Raw genomic sequence first — 22,368 nt, 5'->3', positions numbered from 1 at the left:
TTTTCCACAAACATATTTTCTAAGAAATGCAGGTACTGGGATTCACCCCACCCAGGGCAAGGAAAAGTCTTTATGGTCCCACATCAGAGACTCTTGTTAGTCCCATACTCCCTGTCCGCATCAGTGCTCTTCACTCACCACATTACCTGGGGGGCGGTAAAACTCTACTGTGCTGATTCTGAGATCTTCACACCATTTATTTTTATTATTAAATTAATACAAGGTTTGAGCTTCTTCCAAGGAGCTCAACACATGGTTCTCCTGCCTCTCCATTTTATTTTCACAACCATCACATGAGGCAAGTTAGGCTGAGAGACTGCGACTGGCCCAAGTTCACCCAGTGGGCTTTATGACTGAGCAGGGACCTTGATCTTCCAAGGTCCTAGTTCAACACTCTAATCAATACACTACACTGGGATCACACCATACCGTTTACATCACACAACTTGCATCTGAACCCTCTTAAGTGCTTTCTCTCTGAACTCGTGTTTTTTGCAACCTCTCTCCCTAGGTCCATAGGCTAATATGAACATCGTGCGGTATTTGTTTGTCTTCCCCCATAAATTCCCTTTCCCTTCAATGAACACAAAGCTAGATGCAAGGTGACCAGAGATGCCTGAGTCTAAGAGTTGCTCCTAATGAGCATCCTTAATTTCAACATCCCAGACACCCTGAAAACAGTGACATCATCTATGACATTGTGGTATATGTCAGGCATGGAGAACCTCAGGCCTCTCTATATCTGACCCTCTAAACTCTCCTCATCCATAACCCCTCTTCCAAGCCAGGAACCTTCACTGACCCTGTTTGAGTGTTTTTGCCTGGCTGGAATGCATCCTTGAACTAATGGCTCTTCCTTGCCTGTGTGGAGGACAGAAAGGGGTGTGAGAGTGTGTTAAGAACTAGGCTACTATTCAAAGCTAAAATTTGTGCTAGTTGTTCTGCTCACTTTTGTCTCTGGCCTTACCCAGCCCTAGCCGGTGTCCCCCACCCCACCCATCCCCTGGAAAGGAATGAAGCTCTCTGGGTAGAAATAATAATTCCCTACCCCTAGTATACATAGAATTCTAACTATGGTGCCAAGAAAGGTGGTACATTGAAAAGCCAGCAGCTTTTTTGCCTAATAGGCATCTCTTTCCAAAGCAGCTAACAAACAACCAGGCTAAAGTTTCTTTAGCTGCAGCATTCCTTAAATTAGAGCCCACTACTTCAGCTCTTGTCCACATACAAAGTACAGTGTATACCCACTTCCTTCTGAATAGACAAACACAGGACTGCACTTTTAGCTATCTCTTATTGTTGGACTTGCTTAATCCAAGACCCGACAGAATGCTGTGCATTGCAGGTACGCATTTCTATTTGGAAACATTACATACCATATTTTTCGCCCTATAGGACGCACTTTTTCCCCTCAAAAAATGAAGGGGAAATGTGTGTGCGTCCTACGGGGCGAATGCAGGCTTTCGCTGAAGCCTGGAGAGCGAGAGGGGTCGGTGCGCACAGACCCCTCTCGTTCTCTAGGCTTCGCGGACCTCTCCGCAAGCAGCGGAGCGCTCCCGCTGCTTGTGGAGAGGTGCCTGCATGCCGAAGCCTGCGCGCACTGAGCTCAGCGCGTACAGGCTTCGCGGACCTCTCCGCAAGCGGCGGGAGCCAGCCCTGGGCTCCCACAGCTTGCAGAGAGCTGCCTGTTTGGGGACTGGGGTCAGGGGAAGCTCGGGCCTCCCCCGCCCCAGCCCCGCGCCTGGGGGGGAAATAATTTTTTCCCCTTTATTTCCCCCCCCAAAAAACTAGGTGCGCCTTATGGGACGGTGCGTCCTATAGGGCGAAAAATACGGTAATTCCTTTGAAATATGGTCATGATTCACAAGACCACCGCCAGATCTAGCAATGAATCACTGTAGCACGATTTACGGCTACCTTTGTGATTTGTTCTAATGTATCGTACATTAAACTGATAATCTAGGACAGTAATAAAGGAGGTGAACATTTATTAATAATTTCTTGCTGAAGGGTCTGACAAGTTGCAAAATGAAAACTAACAGCTCCCAAGAGAATGCCCTTGTTGTTTTCCACCTTTCCTCAATAATTTATTGCTGCCATTTTATTTTGCACCTCACTACTCTGTGGAGTTTTTCTCACGAATCAAACTTAAAAGGCACCCATTTTTTCATGTCTTAAATCAACTAGCAATAAAGGTAAAGGTAAAGGGACCCCTGACCATTAGGTCCAGTCATGGCCGACTGGGGTTGCGGCACTCATCTCGCTTTATTGGCCGAGGGAGCCGGCGTACAGCTTCCGGGTCATGTGGCCAGCATGACTAAGCCACTTCTGGCGAACCAGAGCAGTGCACGGAAATGCTGTTTACCTTCCCGCCAGAGCGGTACCTATTTATCTACTTGCACTTTGACGTGCTGCTGAACTGCTAGGTTGGCAGGAGCAGGGACCGAGCAACGGGAACTCACCCCGTCACAGGGATTCAAACTTCTGATCTTCTGATCAGCAAGTCCTAGGCTCTGTGGTTTAACCCACAGCGCCACCTGCGTCCCTTCCAACTAGCAATTTACTTATCACAAGTACAGTGGTACCTCGGGTTAAGAACTTAATTCATTCTGGAGGTCTGTTCTTAACCTGAAACTGTTCTTAATCTGAGGTACCACTTTAGCTAATGGGGCCTCTTGCTGTCGCCGTGCCACTGCCACACAATTTCTGTTCTCATCCTGAAGCAAAGTTCTTAACCCAAGGTACTATTTCTGGGCTAGCAAAGTCTGTAACCTGAAGCGCCTGTAACCCGAGGTACCACTGTATGGCTCTACCCATTTTCTCTTGCTACCCCTATGGCATGGATCTCTCCTCAAAATCTACCTTTCTTGCAAGGGGCCTCTTCCCAGGTCATGCCTCTCATTGCCCTTCCTTCACACCCTTCCTTGAGGGTCCTTGCACTCTCACGTCAATGCTTGTGGTTTGTGTGTGTGTAAAGACTACCGTACTGTAAAAGGTAAATTCATTGTTTCACTCACTTTGACTCTGGCCCCCACCCGCCACTGGCTTGTGGTGCCCAAAAGGGAATAAAGGTAAAAGGTAAAGGACCCCTGGACGGTTAAGTCCAGTCAAAGGCGACTATGGGGTTGTGGCACTCATCTCGCTTTCAGGCCAAGGGGGCCAGAGTTTGTCCACAGACAGTTTTCTGGGTTATGTGGCCAGCAGGACTAAACTGCTTCTGGCAGAATGGAACACCATGGTGGAAACCAGAGTGCATGGAAATGCCGTTTACCTTCCTGCCACAATAGTACCTATTTATCTACTTGCACTGGCCTGTTTTCAAACTGCTAGGTTGCAGGAGCTGGGACAGAGCAATGGGAGCTCACCCCATCACAGAGATTTAAACTGCCAACCTTCTGATTGGCAAGCCCAAGAGGCTCAGTGGTTTAGACCAAAAGGGAATATACAGTCTCAGATTGAAAAAAAAGTTCCCCATCCCAAGCTTAATCGCTTAATCTCTTAATCATTATCCCAAACTGTAACAAAGTGACAAATGCATGCAGCTGCATTTGCCCACATTCACCCTTTGGCATCCTTGTCTCTCCCCCACCTCTTTCCTCTCAGGCTGTCAAAAAAGAGGGCAAAACATGACATAGATGTACATGCACTACTTTACATGTACAGGTGCAAATTTAGAAACCATTGCCGCAATTTAACTTTCACAGAAGGCAAGCCAATTAATTTCCATTCAGATCAGCACAAATCAATTGCAGTATTCAATTAATTCACACCCTGCCCCAGATAACCCCAAATTAATAAGGACCTATCCAATTAAGTTACCCCCGATTAATTGCCCACCCGGATCCCGCTCCAAAATCATTTCCTGTTCAATTGCTTGCCCCAGTCATCAATGATCATTACCCTGTTCCATAAATTAAATTCCAAAGAAGTAATAAGATGCCTGGGTGCACGATTCTGTTTGGAGTGGGAGTCTTAACAAAAGACAAGGAGGGTGGGGTTTGTGGCTTTAAAAAGCAATTAATATGTTGGCCTGCTGTTGCTTTCCCTGCTGCGGCACATTGCAAGTAAGGTAATTCCATCCCCAAATCACCTCCTGACCAGCATCTTATGATGTGTATACTGACTGCAACCCCATATCAAGCCCCGCTTCTTTTCTGTGAAATAAGCATTCATAGAAATAGGGCATCATGAAGTCTCCACCCTCCTCCTAACAGCAGTCAGTTAGGTTGAAGCAGAAAGGCATTGGGGGTGGGGCAACTGATGGTAATTATTATTTTGTCACACTTTTTTATATCTAGATATGGGTCTTTACCGTGAGTGTCCCTCTGCAAAAAGATGGATTCAAATCAGCTTACAAAAACAAACATTTAAAAAACAAGAGTAAACCAAGCCTGAGGGCTGGCTTTTGATATTTGCATTGATTTGTAAGCTGTGCATGAAGTTTTCCAGGCTGCAGAGTGGGGTACAAGTGCTCTGAAAAATTAATTACTTGGGGCAAACTAAATTATCGTACTTATGTACACAATTTATTTGCATCATTTGTCAATATGAAATATTATAAATAAATAAACACACACAGAGAGAGAGACAGGAGGTAATTAAATATGAAGCTGAAAGAAAACCTTCATTGGCTGAGTCTATCAGGGATCTCTTCAGTCATTTGCTTCTAAATGAACACTGAGTGAATATTGGCCTGAAATGACAACTTATTTTAGAAATGTTTATTGATTACGATTTGTTTCTGTTATTTCTAGTCTTTTATTTTTTTCTTCAGTTTTCATTTGATAATTTTTTCCCACCAAAAAACTTGTCAAGCTCACAAAACCAGGCTTAACCGGTGGTTTCAGTTACTGCGGTGGGGGGGGGGAGAGAATCTTGGTTACAAACTAGGAGGCAAAAGATTTCCCCCTAATTATATACTTTACACTGTGCAAACAAGGCCTCTTTATGACACTTATTTAAACTGCATTTGCTGTATTTTCAGAGAACAGCATTTCTATCACAGAATAACAAGTTCCATTTCTTATCCCTAGGATTTCACCACATCTTATGGATAACAGGTCGTGTTATTAATTATATCCTTATTTATTCTGATTGTGTAGCTGGGGCTCTCTCTCTTTTTAACACATAGAAAAGATAACGAGGTTACCAGACAAACATGATGCTTGCTATTAATAACCCACTATTTGTGGTTAAGTATCATATTTCAGTAATCAATCAGAGCGGTGGTGGAAGCGAGAGTTCTTAAGATGGCTACAGTTATTAATGATGATTGACAGTTGTTCAATTGCAAATATTTAACTACTTGATGTTTCACTATCCTAGCATAAAATCATGGAAGTGGGCAGGCATGAGTTGTTGGCGGTCTCTGAAGGGAATCCCCCACAAAATTGATTTCCTATCTGCTTCCTTGAGCTTATGCAGAAAATGAGGTAGCAGAAGGGTTTTTTTTTTGTCTACAAAGCGATGTTCAATCTTCCAAAACACTGCTTTGCACATAAATACAGAATATATATTTACTTTACTCTTGAATATGCTCCCAGTACTGAAATAATTCAGCACATATAACTAAGGAGTCTCTTATGAGCATACTACAAGTTGTTGGCATCCATCTGTCTCGAGAGACAATGGCGTATGCCTCCAGGGGTGAAGTCAAAACCACTGTGTTAGCAGCACTGAAGTGACTTCCCCAGGGCACAAGTCTGCGCAGTGTGTATTGAGTTCCTGGGCTGCCCAAACAACAAGACCCACCCCCCTTGGCCTTGTTGATGTGGTCCAAAGGAACGCAGAACAATACTTGGCTGCAGGAGTTGCCGGAAGGAGGGGCAGAAGGTGCCATCCAACCGTCGTAGGGACTCCACTCTGGATTTGTGTAGGATTTATTCCTTACAAGTACTTAATTATGTTGTCGTCCCCCCGCCCCCCATTCACAGTGGGAAAGCAAGATTTCACCCACCCCACTGGTCACCTTTAAGTGTGCGTCAGAATGCAACGTGCACATGTCCTGTTACCAAATTTCATGAGGTGTAAAAATGATGGTCCAATCCAACAGGAGGGGGAAAGACTACTCACACAAAATGGTGCGTGGCTGTGAATGCTCTTCTTGTGTGCAACTCTAATAATATTATATTCAATGCTACTTCAAGGGGAGAGAGTAAGAATAGAGCACTTGATTCAGAATGGAGGGCTTGGTTTAAATCTCCCCCTGTGATGATGACCAGTATTGAAAAAAGATTTGGGCAGACTGCTAGGTTGGTCTTTGAGCCCACTCAAACATAAGCACAGCCCACCACCACCCTTTTCCACCGACATTTGCAACGGGGCATCCAAAGGCAGAATAAGTGCTCCCAGAAGATGACAATTTGGCATCCCAGAAATAGTCACTGTCTACTCCCTGTTACCATAATTCACAGCTACCTTTTTTCTTTTCTTTTCCATAGGGTACAGAATTCTTCCATCTGTGTTGCTTGGTCTCTAATGGGCTCATTCACACAAACAAAAGTCTCCAGTTGACTCTGCATTCAACAAATGATAATCACATATGAAGTAACTGAACCATCACCTTCACACACCTCTCTCCAGGTTCACTGATGACACAGACAGCATTATTACGATGTCACAATTCCATGTAACTGCTAAGCCTCACCTTCATATATGGGGCAAGGCAAGGCAAGGCAAGGGCATAGGGCTGGTTGGGATGAACATCTGGTGAGACTTTGAATAACAAGAGAGAGGGGGAAAGTAGAAGAAGGATCTGAGAAGCACTGTGTTGGGGTTCTCTTTCTACCATTTCAGCCCCAGTCTGAAGTGATTATTTGTATCTTCATGAATAAATACAGCAATGCTATCTCCCCAGAGACTTCACATACCTTGCTAGGGAATCTCTCTTAAGTGTGTAACTGACGATATAATATACGACACTGCAATTAGTGAAAAAGGAAACGGAAACACTCTCAAGCATTATCTGCCTCTCGTTCTTTAATATTAATGCTAACTGTCTGTGAAAGTTGTATTAACAGTAATTCACAGAGAATTACCTGTTGAGCTAAACCATGGGATGAAGCTGAATCACTTGTTAGCCAGATTGGAGTGTAGTGCTACTTATACTTATCCCCCAAAGCTGCTGCTTCCTGCCCCTTTCTCTTAGTCAGCAGCAACAGACATCAAGTCATACAAATTAGCCGCTACTGTACTTTTCCTAAGTGCAACGCAGTCACTTTGAAATATAAGCTGACCATAGGAATCAAACAAGGGGGTCCCTACAAAAATATGGCACATGGGATCATGTTGTTCTAATAGGAGCAAGTCAGTGGTGAAATTGAGATGGGGCTGTTAGGTATGTCATACCAGCCCAAGATCTGAAGGTAGTTAAGGAGTTCTCTCAGCAAGCTATATGCTGCAATTTGTTTGTTTTGCTAAGAAAAACCTAGATTGGATTTGTTGTATAGGGAGATGGGGCACTCCTTTTTAAAACAAAAATCTAAATATGTTCAGATGGGCTGCAGGTACTCAACAAGAAAGGTACTCACTATATGAACAGAGGATACTACTATTCATTATCAACTTTTATGTATTTTTTTTTTTAAAAAAAGCATATCCAAAGTTGGTGGGGTATTTGTAATTGAGTTAAAGATGATACGATAGAGCTAAAAGAGCAAAACAGCCTGCAGGTTCTCACCATCATACAGCGGTCCAGATCTACAACTATTTCAATTTCCAACCCTCCTTTAGGCCATCTTTTAAAAACGGGTCTATCTACCAAAGATGGTTCCTACCTGAAGATGGTCTCTGGCATGTGCCCTATGTCATAAGCTATGCTCAAATGATAGTACTTAGGGCCTTGTCTCCCACATTACCTCAGAGCTGTGCCTCACCTCCCAGGAGTGATACTGGTTTCAGAATCATCATTATAGCTACCTCCCATGTGAAAGAAGGCACCAGGGGTCTCAGGCAGCCAGGTCCATGAGGTCAGCATTCAAAAGCCTTCAAAAGCTTTTTTTTTTTTAAGGTTCCAAGGAACTGTCTCTGGAGTCTAGTTATCTGACAGAACACAGCACAAGGAAACATCTGAGCTTAGAAACAAGAGAACTGTGCAGTCCATGAACTTGACTGACTGAACTCAGGGAACTTCTGTGACCCAAATGAGATAAATCTTAGGCAGAATCCCTAAATATCAGAAGTGGTTAAACTGTGGCTTCTCCAGATTTTGTTAGACTGCAGTTCCCCCCATCTCTGGCTATTAGTCATGTTGGCTTGATAGAGTGATAGAGTCCAACAACATCTGGAAGGCCACAGGTTAGACGCCCCTACTAAATATATTTTCTGGGTGAAACTCAGACTTCCAGTGAGTTTGAAGAGTGCTGTCAGAGCTATGATTAATGTTCAGCACTTGGACAAAGCGTAGGAACACTTTTAAGCGTTGCGCAATTTTTGTAACACTTCACCAAAAGCACTTCCTCCTCCCCATCAAACACAAAAATCAAAACTCATGGAAATTCAGCTCAGCTCTAAGCGCGGAATAAAAAGTGTTTGCACTACCCCACTGCCTCACACAAAACTGGCAATACAGGAGGTACTTTTTTCAATCTTTTCCTTATTTTCAAAACATAGTTGGAACAGTATCATGTCGTTACTCTTTTATATATGAAAAAAAATCAGTGAAAGCCTCTGCTGGCGGCTGAAAACTGCTAAAGAACTGAGCGATGAACATAACTATGCACCTCTCACGTGAAAGTGCTTTCATTATGAAGAACTGCTATTCCCTTTTCAAACATTCAATGGGGTTGTGAAGGCACAATTCTGTTTTTCAATCCACAAAGTAAACTGATGCAATCAGTTTGTGCCACAGGTCTAAAACTGGCATGAGACATCCAACTTTACATTTATCAACTGCAAACATTTTCATGGTGGAAAGAACTCTGTAGAAAAAGCCACAAATTCCCCATGCCCATGAAGTTGCAGCCAAGATTGATGCTCAGCCCCTGTCTTAAAAAACCAAGCTTGAACTTCAAAAACATTGGCTGAGGACCCTGGGTTATCACTGGTATACTTGCCAAAAAACAAACAAACAAACAAACAAACAAAAACACCCTTTGTACAAAGTGCAACAAATTCTGTATTTTTTTTTCATTTTTTTGCTCAGAAATATGATTTATGTGCATTGCTTACTGTTTAATTACTTTGTTTTCTAGAAGTTCCTTCCTGTTTGTTTGTAAGGAAATAGTCAATTAAGAATCTAATGAATCCTCTCCTGTGACAGAATTAATTTGGGAAGCTGTGACCTCATGTAAAGAGGCATCAAAGCTGGTTAATATGTAACACAGAGACACTCTGTGCAGACTGATGATCATTACATGAAGCATCTTTGATCTGCTGTAGTTTCCAGCAAAACAAGGGAAAACATGCGCTCTGCTCCAGCTCTGGCAAAAAAACACTGTACATCGGAAATGTACGGTAATGTTAAGAGCAGACGGTGTTACAAAGATATGGCAAAGATGATGGAATGTAATCCCCAAAGAGGAAAGTACTGCAATTTTCCACCTTTGATTTCAGACACATGGTAAGAACATCACTAGACCTCCAACAACTCAACTTGGAACAAATCAGACATAACTCAGAGCCTCACATAAATGGAAGCTGAAATCTCAGTTGAATGTCTATGGATCAAGATGGGGTGTCTTTATGTAACTTATTTATACCTGAATTATGTTGTTGTTGTTTAGTCGTTCAGTCGTGTCTGACTCTTCGTGACCCCATGGACCAGAGCAACCCAAGCACTCCTGTCTTCCACTGCCTCCCGCAGTTTGGTCAAACTCATGCTGGTAGCTTCGAGAACACTATCCAACCATCTCATCTTCTGTCGTCCCCTTCTCCTTGTGCCCTCCATCTTTCCCAACATCAGGGTCTTTTCCAGGGAATCTTCTCTTCTCATGAGGTGGCCAAAGTCTCAGCTTCAGGATCTGTCCTTCCAGTGAGCACTCGGGGCTGATTTCCTTAAGAATGGATTGGTTTGAAAACTTGCTGATTTGTGGGGAAATGAATCACTTGGCATGATTTGTAGACCCAGCAAATTCCATTTGAAATGGGATACCTAACAACCCTTCTGAATCCCCAGTTGCCACCGGGTTGCACAAGAGCCCTCTTTGCATGTTACTCGTGTGAAAGGGCAACGCAGATTCAACGGGGCTGTGCATTCAGCCTCAACCCTGGAGATGGTGTGGCTCCTTGCAGCCCTCACAGGTTGATTTAGAACCCTAAACCCTAAAGCATATTGGAGAGTCTATGTCAGACTTTCTCAACCTGTGGGTCCCCAGATGTTGTTGAACTACAACTCCCATCACCCCTAGCTAGCAAGGACAGAGCTCAGGGATGATGGAAGTTGTAGTCCAACAACATCTGGGGACCCACAGGTTGAGAACCGCTGGTCTATGTAGAGAAAAGGTTGTCTCCTCTCCTTTGGTATGTTATCTCTCAAAAGACGAGGGGCTGGAATGGACTGTGCTACCTCAGGGTGTTGGCCTAAAGATGTACTTAGATAGCTCAGTTGTTTAGAGCGGGTGCTGATAACACCAAGGTTGCAGGTTCGATCCCCGTATGGGACGTTGCATATTCCTGCATTGCAGGGGGTTGGACAGATGACCCTCAGGATCCTTTCCAACTCTACTATTCTACGAAATTCCCTTCATAGTTATGTTTAACTTCCTGGGTGAGTAACATGAGAAGAGGGCATAGATCTCTAGGCCAACTAGGTCAAACGCCAGGGCCTCTACAGACACCAATGAGACTGCTATGGACTGCACAGTGCAAATGAAGCTCTCCCATGTCCTGTGAGCCTCTGCCTCCAATACTTCAGAAGGTCCCATACCCAGTGGGCCCTGAAATCCACCATTGAATTCTGCATCCTTCCAGAATTTTGAACTGCCCTTGAGTGCATAAAGAAACTTAATGTGAATCACCAATGCCTTTATAATAGTCTTTAAAATATTCTGATCTACAAAAAAAACCCCCAAAACAAAGCAACCCTTTCTGTGGAGGACTAAATGCAAAACCACACCATACATTTAAAGCACACTGAAAGCACATGGCTTCTCCCAAAGAATCTTGGGAACTGCAGTTTCCCACTCACGGAGCTATGATTCACAGTACCCTTCGCAAGCCACAGTTCCCAGGATTCTTTGGGGGGAAATCAGAAGTTTTAAATGTTCAACTGGATGTGCTCTTAAATACGAGGCGCGGATCAGCCCTAAGCTTACAGAGTAATCGCTTCTACAATGCGCAGAAGTATTGACTCAAGCCTTGTTAATAACATTTACATGAGTTAATGATATATGATCTGTAAGAGCCTGATGCTGTAGCACTGTGAGCAGGTGTGACACAAATGCAAGAACAGAAAACTAACGACAGTATCCTGTTTTTATTTTGATTGTGTTCTGTTTTATATACTAGAAGCTGTTTTATATAGAGATTTTTAAAAAGTAATAAATAGTTACAATTCAAGTATTTCTGTAAATAAAAAAAAGAAGGCAAACTGATCCCCCAGACCAACCAGGAAGCATTTTTTGAAGAGAAGAAACAAACAGTGTTTACTATATGATAACTTTAACAGAGTCCCTTAGTTTTCCCACATGGATAATATATGTGGAAAACAAAAGTGGAAACTCAATTCCATCTGCTAATCATGTAGAGGGAAACTTAGTAAATCAGTGTTCAGCAGCCCTTGTTATGTCCACAAAATACTAGCACCTGTCCTGTCCCTTCATGCCCATTTCTCTCACCTCTTCCTTTTTTTATTTTGTACTTTCCTTTGAGCTAATTGTGAAGACACACTGCAGCACAAAGAACTCTGGCAACCATACCAACCAATAACTGAGGCTTCTGAACCACCAGTAAAACAGATATGCCGCGCAAGGTCATTATGTGCAATCTTGGCTCTGAATGCATTTCAAGATAGTGCTTCAAGCTTAGGGTTTAATGTGATAAGTTGCATTTCTTAGGGGGAAATCTTGCTTATCTGTGTTTGGGCTCAGCAAATCAGTATATTTTTGGTTGTTTTTGCATTTGCACACCTATAAATCTGTTCCATGTCATTTCTGCATTAAACTGAAATTGCTTTTGAGTAAAGGAAATGTATCAAAATAGGTTTAAAATGCACTTAGAAATTATTATTCTGAGTCAAAAATAGTTTAAAAACAGTATGCAAAGACAAGGTTCTCTGTGTCTTTTTTTATATATAAAAAAATGTTCCAATATTTGGGAACACCGGGAGATAATTAGGTTCCAACCTGCACATTACTCCAGGAAGCGTGGATTAAGTCACTTCGCAATAGAATTCCCAAAGTTCATATTCTTCAAACATCCCTAATCTGAATCTACCCTAAGGTCTGGCATGTATATATACTTGGGAGGGCATGGGGAAAGTATGATTTGTGACCCTCTCCATTTGTTATATTGAGCACACATATATATGGGCACCTCATCTGCATTGCATGTGTATAAATGTGTGTGTGTGTGTGTGTCTGTGTGTGTGTTTGTGTGTGTGTGTAACATGACAAGTCATCAGCATTTTAGTGTGACTTCCTAATAAACACATTTTTGCATGTGGTTTTCCCTAATGTAATGCATGTTTCCACTAATATATACATTTTTGTAAACGTTTGGTTTGAGAACTGTATCACAACGAGATTTAGAGGTGTACACATTTTGAAGGACAGCTGTGTTTTAGTTCTCCCACTGTCCTGAGCAGTGCAAATTAGGTAGGTTCGATTTTTAATGCAAACTGAATTCAATCTCTCCCTCACCCCTAGCCCCAGTCACATGTACAAACTCCTTATCCTTTCTAGCTGTTATACAGAGCAAAATCTAACCGGTACAGCAGACCACCCTGTTCTCAATTTTTGTCACAATGGGTCTTCCAAGGTCAAAACAGGGACTATCCAAGGTTTCTGAAATGTAACACAAATATGCTACTTGTATCACAGTGATTGCTCCCCTTGGGGGAAAAGGAAGAGGTGTAGATCATCAAGCCCACATCCTGATCTACAGTAAAGGCTCATCCAAATATTTGCAGCATTCTACTTTTGTCTCACAATATGTACTTCAAATACTGAATAACTGCTTGCCAAACAGAACACAAGACACTAGAAAACTCCCTTTTTGGCCAAAACAGTTTTGTGGCTTCCCCGTTAGCAACTTTCCTGCTGCTTCCCTCAGTGTCTAAAATAAGGTGACACAGTCAGATGCAGAAATACCCAAAAGGGTGACATCCATAGTGCAGGCTCTCTAGGGAGCAACTTGAATGCTCTTGTATCAGCAGCAGCGGCACTTGAGCAACAGGATGACTGCTCACAGAGTACAGTTTGCACAGAAAAGAAGAAGCATTCCAATTGCCCTCTAAGGGCCCACCCGAAATACTGTTTTTGTGCCTCACTGAAACACATAGCTCAGTTAGCAGTGCATGAGACTCTTAAGGTCATGGGTTCAAGCCCCACATTGGGCAAAGGATTCCTGCACTGCTACAGACTGGACTAGTTGACCCGCGTGGTCCCTTCTAACTCTAGAAAGTCTATGATTCTTGAAAATTTCATATTATTAATGTTTCTTGTATGTCTGGGCACCAGTGCGAGGCTCGCCTCTTTCTTCCACTTTTGCCACTACAGGTTGCGAATGCTGTGGGTTGCACGGTTTTGGGTTATGGACCGCGCCAAACCCAAAGTACCAGAATGGGTTACTTCCGGGTTTTGGCGCTCGCGCATGCACAGAAGTGCAAAATGACGTCATGCACATGCGCACATGAGCTGAATCGCATCACGTGCGTGCGCAGACGCAGCGCTGCAGGTTGCAAATGTGCCTCCCACATGGATCACGTTCACAAACCAAGGTATGACTGGAGCTTGGATATCTGGTTGATCCAAGGAGCCCCAAGGTGTATATAGTAACTTGAATGTTCTCTAGCATTAATGCCATTCAAAACATGGTTGTTTTAGCAGCACATGTTGAAGAATTACTGGAAAAGGGAGAGATTTTCTAATCTGTGTGAAAACAAAGTCAAATTAAAACATAGGCCATTTCAGCTTAGCCCTATTTGAAATTCCAACAGAAAAAGACACACAAACAGTATTTTCCCACAAATTTGTAGCTGCTTTGCCTACTGACATACTGGAAGGAGTAAGGGGAAGGTTCCTCTCTCCTTGTGCTGTAAAGAAAAGCCAGCAAACTAGAAACACACATGCCAACTTTCAAGATTTGGGAGTGGGGAATTAACTTACATTTGTGGTGTGTGTGTGTATGAGAGAGAGAGAGAGAGAGAGAGAGAGAGAGAGAGAGAAGGGCAGTTGAGCTTCTAAACCCTGTTCCTATTAGCATTTAAGTGCTGGTTTTTGGAATTAAAGTTTCAATGAACATAAATGCAACCTTTGGCAAGCTTCCATATAAGCAGGGGCGGGGGAGGGACCTTGTCTGATTTCCCCTGCATCAAGGCTTTTGTCCTCAAAGTTTAAATTGAAGCCTTCCCCCCATTTTTTCTGCAATTATTTTGATGGTCTGCTGTTTGATATAGGGCATTTCAATTAGTTGCAGGATTTTGCAAAGAAATTGCCAAGTGTATAGATATAATTTACTGGTAACCTGAAGACCTTGAAAAGTGGGTAGGGACTCAAGCTTAGTCTAGGACACAGCCAACACTCACATGGAAGTTGGATGAATACCAACAGACTCTCAACTGTATTGGCACTTATAACAATTAAGAAAGTCTATCTCCTGTCAGGAAGGCATTCAAATGAAGTGGCTATCATATTGATCACTGTTCCAAGCTGCTGATCTAAAGCTTAGCACTTCTACAGCAATAGCACGATAACGACAAACACTCAGACCCACATGGCTCCAAATGGAATTGGGGTTGCCACACTGCAACCGAAACCAGTGTTAGAAACTCAGATATATAAGCTAGGCACCCAGTGGCTCTTTAAACCAGGGTTACAGTCACCCAAACGGAATGCCTAGTTGCCATTTTGGGGCCAGACAGCTCAAAAGTCATTTTCAATATGACTTTTTGGTTCCTCAAATTCATTCTGATTGAGCTGATAAAATATAACGGATAGAATTGTACAGGATGTGTTGCTAGTATGTGAAATCAGGAATGATCCAAGGTTCAGGCTACAGACTCTGCTAACCCAGAAGTAGTACCTCAGGTTAAGAACTTCACCTCAGGATGAGAACAGAAATCACGGGCCAGTGGTGTGGTGGAAGTAGTACCTCAGGTTAAGAACTTCACCTCAGGATGAGAACAGAAATCACGGGCCAGTGGTGTGGTGGCAGTGGGAGGCCCCAGTAGCTAAAGTGGTACCTCAGGTTAAGAACAGTTTCAGGTTAAGAACAGACCTGCAGAATGAATTAAGTTCTTAACCTGAGGTACCACTGTATTTAAATCACCCTCTAATCCAACCACAGACAAGGCAGAACAGTGGGAGTCCATAAGGCTTTCTCCACATATTTCCTGCCCAGTCCTATCATTCCTGATGATGTTATCAGAAGGCTAGAGCATTATGGGGCCTAGAGATCTCTTTGCTACTAACCTCCAAGCCAGCCCTTCCTCTTTTATCCAAATTGACCTTACCAAAGCAATGAGCTGGCAGGAATGACTTGAGGCAATTGCCACACATACTTGTTGCAACTTTAGTTGACATCACAAAGAGGTGGATAGTGGCACAAGCATTCCATGGAAACAGATGGTGGGCAATGCTCAAGGCATTATACACTGCTTCCCCACATTTTCTTGGGACTGTGATCTGGATGTGCTGACATGCGCTTGCTTCAACATGTCAGCACATCCAGATCACAGTCCCAAGAAAATGTGGCTCCAATCTAGGGCTGTGTGATAAATCGTTGAATGCCACGTATTAAAACAACATCGTATTAAGTGTTTCAACAAGGCAGTACAGTGGTACCTTGGTTCTCAAACGCCTTGGTTCCCAAACGCTGGAAACATTCCGGTAAGTGTTCCAGTTTTCAAACTTTTTCAGGAGCCAAACGTCTGATGCGGCTGTCGGCTATTGTTTCCGGGGCACCTGCGCCAATCAGAAGCCTTGGTTTTCGAACATTTCGGAAATCATACAGACTTCCAGAACAGATTAAGTTTGGCACTTTTGTTATTGCTGTTGATTTTTTGTTTTTGAGGCTTTTTCGGTTAATTTGTTTTTGTGACTGTGTGGAGCCCAGTTCAGCTACTGATTGATTGATTGTGTGACTGTGGAAATGGATAAAAGCCCCCCATCCAAACAATGACTATCATCAGTGCAGGTAAGAAAAAAAAAATCTAAATCATCTACAATACTGTCTTATTTATTTTATAGTACAGTACGTTCATTCTATGTATCAATGGTCTCATTAGATAGAAAATTTCATGTTAAATCGTTGTTTTAGGGGTTGTTTTTAAAAGTCTGGAACAGATTAATCTGTTTTTCATTACTTTCTATGGGAAAGCACACCTTGGTTTTGGAACGCTTTGGTTTTGGAACAGATTTCCGGAACGGATTAAGTTTGAGAACCAAGGTACCACTGTATACTCCCTCCTAGCCAATAAGAAATAAGGATAAGCTCTCACACAAACCAGCAAACTCTTCCAGCTTCACCTGTATCTTTCCACTTAGAACTCAGCTAATTATGCAGAGCCTGCTAACAATCCAGGAGGGAGCCCCATGGCTAGAAAATTAAAGATCCAGGGGCAAAGTAAACAGAGAATGTAAACAAAGAACCTGAAAACACTTCTTTCTTTCCTCACACTGACCCCCCCCCCTTGAAAAAAAAGAGTTAGAAGAATTTTTGTTTTTATTTTCTGGTGGTTCCCCCTAAATAGTTTTTCCCCCATATTAAAAATGAAGGTTTCTAACATTTATTTAAAGGAGATTAAGTCTTTGCTTGCTTGCCCTCCTTCCCTCCCTTAAAAGGAGGAGAGATTTAAAAAAGGGAGAGATTGGTGGTATGGGGGTTTGGGGAGGGGGGCTTCTGTGGAGGACTGAATGGAGAGGAGAATGTTTAGCTGGCTGCCTTATGCTGAAATGGGAGGTTGGGTACTATGTGAGAATGATGGGGAGGGGATTTGTCAGTAAGCAGTGCATGCAAATGCATGTCTACTCACAAGCAATCCCTACTGAAATCATCGAGACTTACTCCCAGGAAAGTAAAAGTAAGTTTAGTTGAACTCAGTGGGGCTTATGCATGGATAAACTGAACCTCTAAGTGGGACCTCTGAGTGGGGAAGCAGATGCAACTTGGCTAGTAAATCACTTAAACTACTCTTAAATTAGTTGAAAATACATTAAATATATTATATGGAAGTTTACTTTATATTTTTTTATTAAATCCACTACTTCCTTATATTTTAAGGCCCCCCACTGCTGCAGGGAGCCTCGTCAAGGCCCTCCACTGATGTGGGGAGGTATGGGGGGCCCCTTGCCACTGCAGGGCGGCCCAGCAAGACCCTCCACCGCTGCCAATATATGGTGATATATTGTTATATTTAGCTGGTGATACATCATGGTGTTGAAAACCAGATAGCGCCCAGCCCTGCTTCTATGTTTCCCACTGTCCAGTAGATGCTGTTGCTTATAGTTGTGGCAGCATCCAGAACTCAGTTCTGATGTTTATACAGTGGTACCTCGGGTTAAGTACTTAATTCGTTCTGGAAGTCCGTTCTTAACCTGAAACTGTTCTTAACCTGAGATACCACTTTAGCTAATGGGGCCTCCCACTGCCGCTGTGCCACCACCGCACGATTTCTGTTCTCATTCTGAAGCAAAGTTCTTAACCTGAGGTACTATTTCTGGGTTAGCGGAGTCTGTAACCGGAGGTACCCCTGTAGCTCCTCAAATCCTGCCTGAAACCCATTTTGCTTGTTTAAGTTAGGGAAAGTGGGTAATAGGGACACTCACAGATGGGGAAGGGGGGAGGACGAACAAGTTCAGGTCATTATGGACTTGGATTGAAACAGGCTCAGGGGTTTTAGAACCATGAAATTCAATTTCCAATTTCCAATCCCCCATCACTAAATATTATTTTAGTATTTTCCCATGGCTTCTCTTCTAGTTCATTTATTTAGCTCATAAAACTTAAAAGACCACTTGATTGTAAAAAGAAAGTCTCAACAGAGGGGAGTTGGAGCCCGACAATGGATAGAGGATATCCCATGCGACTCTCACTCATTTTTTAAAAAATCTCAGTGGGGATGGTGTTCTAAAAGGAAAACTGACTTTTAGAAGAAGGCCACAAGACAAAAGAATTTCTGAACTTACTAGCTTAAAGGAACTTTAGTTTAAAAATACCTTTATGGCCTTAGCTCTTGACCACAACGCTAAAATATAATGCTGACACAGTGGGGAGAAAAATGCTTCAGATATGTAGGAAGGATGTACAGTTTCTAATTATGGCGTCACCAGAGATGGAGAAGCTATATTCAGAGATAGAGAATGAACTTGCTGGACTTCCTTTTCTCCACAGAGGCTTCATTATTGGAGAAAATCCCGAAGTAAAACTGCTCAAAGCCTCCATCCTCAAAAAAAATATTTTTTTTTACCTTGGACTATAAAAATAAATGCTTGCAGGCCAAGTAGTCATCACTTTAAAGCTTAGCATATGGTAATTGTATCCACATGGCGAGATAGATGGCTGCCTGTAACCTCTAACCACATGGTAAAACTACCATTGTTACCAAGGCTCAATAATCTGGGAGAAATGGAGAAGTAACAGGATGGTAGGGAGAAATGACTCCCCCACAAGGTTACATGTGCACATGGTTACCTTTTAAATGGCTATCTGGCAATTGCCAGTTATTTGTGACTACCCTGAAGGATTTCATTTCTAATTTAAGAGGTGTAGGAATTCAGGCATACCAATAAGACACATTTGCTGACTTGAAAGCCTTTCTCCTCCTCCTGGATGCCTATCGGCTGGTTTTGATTACTCAGTGCTGAGAAGGTACCAGGGGAAGCTAGTCAATGGGGACAAATGGGGCACTGCTCCAGTCAATGGGGACAAATGGGGCACTGCTTCATTCTGCCCTCAGCCAGCTCCCTCCTGCCTGCATCCTTACTTGGGACACAGAAGGAAGCAAGGAGCTCGGTGCATGTGCAGTGGCAGAGCCAATCCAAAGCTCCTGGCATTGGGTCCACACCAAACTCTCCACTGCCTTTTGTTGTTGTTTAGTCATTTAGTCGTGTCCGACTCTTCGTGACCCCATGGACCAGAGCACGCCAGGCACTCCTGTCTTCCACTGCCTCCCGCAGTTTGGTCAAACTCATGCTGGTAGCTTCGAGAACACTGTCCAACCATCTCATCCTCTGTCGTCCCCTTCTCCTTGTGCCCTCCATCTTCCCCAACATCAGGGTCTTTTCCAGGGAGTCTTCTCTTCTCATGAGGTGGCCAAAGTATTGGAGCCTCAGCTTCAGGATCTGTCCTTCCAGTGAGCACTCAGGCCTGATTTCCTTAAGAATGGATACGTTTGATCTTCTTGCAGTCCATGGGACTCTCAAGAGTCTCCTCCAGCACCATAATTCAAAAGCATCAATTCTTCAGCAATCAGCCTTCTTTATGGTCCAGCTCTCACTTCCATACATCACTACTGGGAAAACCATAGCTTTCACTATACGGACCTTTGTTGGCAAGGTGATGTATCTGCTTTTAAAGATGCTGTCTAGGTTTGTCATCGCCTTTCTCCCAAGAAGCAGGCGTCTTTTAATTTCGTGACTGCTGCCACCATCTGCAGTGATCATGGAGCCCAAGAAAGTAAAATCTCTCAGTGCCTCCATTTCTTCCCCTTCTATTTGCCAGGAGGTGATGGGCCCAGCCTTATCCCCCCCCCCCCATTTCTCAGTAATCGGAAGTGACAAATGGCACTAGGAAGAAAGGGGACCTGCCTGCATCACTGCATCCACCATGACTGTTACAACCATTCCTCTCTGTGTCAGCTTAGTTTAGTGTTGCCAACCAGCACTGGAAGGCCCTTTGCCCATTTTCTTAAATATCCTCTTCTTATGAGTCGACTGATCCTTCTCCCTGAATGCTGGCTTTGGGCTGAGCCCCAATGAGCCATGGCTCATATTACCCTGACATTGAGACATAGCACACCAACTAAATATGGCTCCTGCTCTGTTTTCTTGTGAAACCGCAAGCAAGCTATGGGTGGGGTCTAAAGTGCCATGAATGATGATCTCCTTTCAGCACCCCCTTCCAACAGCATCCTCTGCTGCCCCACAAAGGCACCCTCACCACACAACGCTTCTGAAGCAACATCCTGTGATGCCCAATGGACTCTCACCAGCAGGAAATAAAACCCCTTCCACTTGACCGGAAACACTTTCCACTCAAAACGCTGGAGAGAGTAGGTTGGATCCTGACCATTGTTTAACTTATCCAGTCATCACTTTTACATTCTACAAAGCCAAAAGCTTCAATTGTGAAAGAGGATTACAGTTCCTTGTTAAACATTAAGTATTACAACTAGTACCAAAGCTGAATTGATTTAAAGCTTTTGTTAATTATTGACGGGGGGGGGGGACAAATCCCAATTGATTGGATTGACAGTTAAGGGGACTTTTTGGGGGGAGGGGGGAGGTTCTTTGCCTTCTGGAAGATAACTGTGATAAGGAATGGAAGAGAAAAAGAAAAAAGGTCTTTCCAACTAACAGGCATTCATGCATGCATGCATGCATCCATTCATTCATTTCCCACTCCAATTTATTTCTTAAAAAGTTGCTTTTGCTGGAGGAGGATTACTTCAAATCAAATGTGCAACTTTTGGTTCATAGTGCCCTTGTAGAGGGAAAGACTGATAACTGGAGAAGGGAGGTGAAGCGCAAAGCTAATGAATCGGGACTTGGAAGAGACATTTGAAAAACTAGAGCCAGAGTTAAATTACATACTTATTTAACTGCTAAGAGATTGTAAACACAAAATTATACTTTTCACCACTTAATGTGGCCAGCTTGTATGATCCTGGCATTGCTATTGTGTTGAGGATGGGAATGGTTCCCGTGCTCACTATGACTGAAAGGTAGGGGTCCCTGGCCTCTGTCTATTAATAAGAGGGACAACAGCTGCTAGCAGTTCTTCCCCAACCTCGAGTCCAGTGTGGTATATGTGACGTACTGAAGGAAGTGGCAGGCCAGCATACCAGGCTGAGTTGTAGAGTTGGACGAGATCCTGAGGATCATCTGTCCTACCCCCTGCAATGCAGGAATATGCAGCTGTCCCATAGGAGGATCAAACCTGCAACCTTGGGGTTATCAGCAGCATGCTCTAACCAACTGAGCTATCATGTTGGCCTCAGAATCTTTTTCAGGCATAGAATGGAGGTGGGTGCCCAACATTAGTTCCTGCATTTGGCAAGCAGTAGGAAGCTTCTGGATTGACCAGGACTGAGAAAAATACTATTGGCCCAGTCTGAAGAGGAGTACCTTTTCTTCCTCATAGCATTGCAATAGGTTACATATATATATATATATATATATATATATATATATATATGGGAGGAGTCCTATAATCTATTATTATTATTATTATTACTACTACTACTACATTTTAACCAAACACATATTGAGTCAGGCCCAGACCTTTTTAGAGAGCAAGCCAACTATGCCTTCTCCTCTATACATGTACATAAGTTCTGCCTCAATTCATGAGCATAGGATAAGAACCGCTCCACCGTTATCATCTCCAGACTTTGCAGAAAAGTCAAATGCTTATGCTGTGACCAAGAGGATTGCAGATCCTAGATAAATATTTGAAAGCTCACCTTCATTGTTCTTACATGATTTCCCTGCTACCATGTTCTGCTTCTCAAAGATTTTAATGGCTCCCTTTTTGCATTAAAAAGACAGATGCTGTCATTTTTCTTTGGCAACATATAACAAGAAAAGCACAAAGATATAATCTAATACCGTATTATGTCATATTTAGACATATCATTGACTGTTGGCATCCAGCTTGGAACCAGGAAGATATTTATGCCGACTATAAGAGCTCTTCAAAAGGCTACGTCTGCTAAATTCACTTTAAGAGAATATTACACATGACATCACCCATCAGTGACTAAACTGACTCAGGGCAATTACTGCTAATCAACTTAGGCTATATCTGTGTAGTTATTTTTAGATGTTTTATTGATGTTGATCAAGAAAGCCTACTGTACCACATCCTTTAACCTAGTTGTTGTGATGGTCAATTATTTCAGAGGTATGGTAGCTTGTTCCTCTCCATGCTATGTTCTTTCATTCATGTCTGAATTTTCAGTACTATTATTTCAAGCTTATTATTGTTAACTAGACATATTTATCCATTGCTGAGCAAGATCTGCCCCTTCTGGGGGCTTTCTGTACATGG

At 43.0% G+C, this 22,368-nt stretch overlaps 1 protein-coding gene and 1 long non-coding RNA gene across 7 annotated transcripts in view; one reads left to right on the top strand and one right to left on the bottom strand.

Moving 5' to 3' along the window:
* Positions 1–22,368, bottom strand: part of RET (ret proto-oncogene) — a 90,590-nt gene that overhangs the window by 48,416 nt on the left and 19,806 nt on the right. The window lies entirely within an intron of this gene.
* The window catches only part of LOC307215965, a 36,842-nt gene continuing 30,284 nt past the window's right edge, over positions 15,811–22,368 (top strand). For all 5 annotated transcript variants that reach the window (XR_013838807.1, XR_013838808.1, XR_013838809.1 and 2 more), the window contains exon 1: positions 15,811–15,890. This is a non-coding gene — a long non-coding RNA (uncharacterized lncRNA). The remainder of the gene's footprint in view (positions 15,891–22,368) is intronic.

Source organism: Podarcis cretensis (genome assembly GCF_951804945.1).
Source record: "Podarcis cretensis genome assembly, chromosome: 5".
In the NCBI taxonomy this organism is placed as follows: Eukaryota; Metazoa; Chordata; class Lepidosauria; order Squamata; family Lacertidae; genus Podarcis; species Podarcis cretensis.
This window is presented reverse-complemented; position numbering and strand designations above follow the sequence as displayed.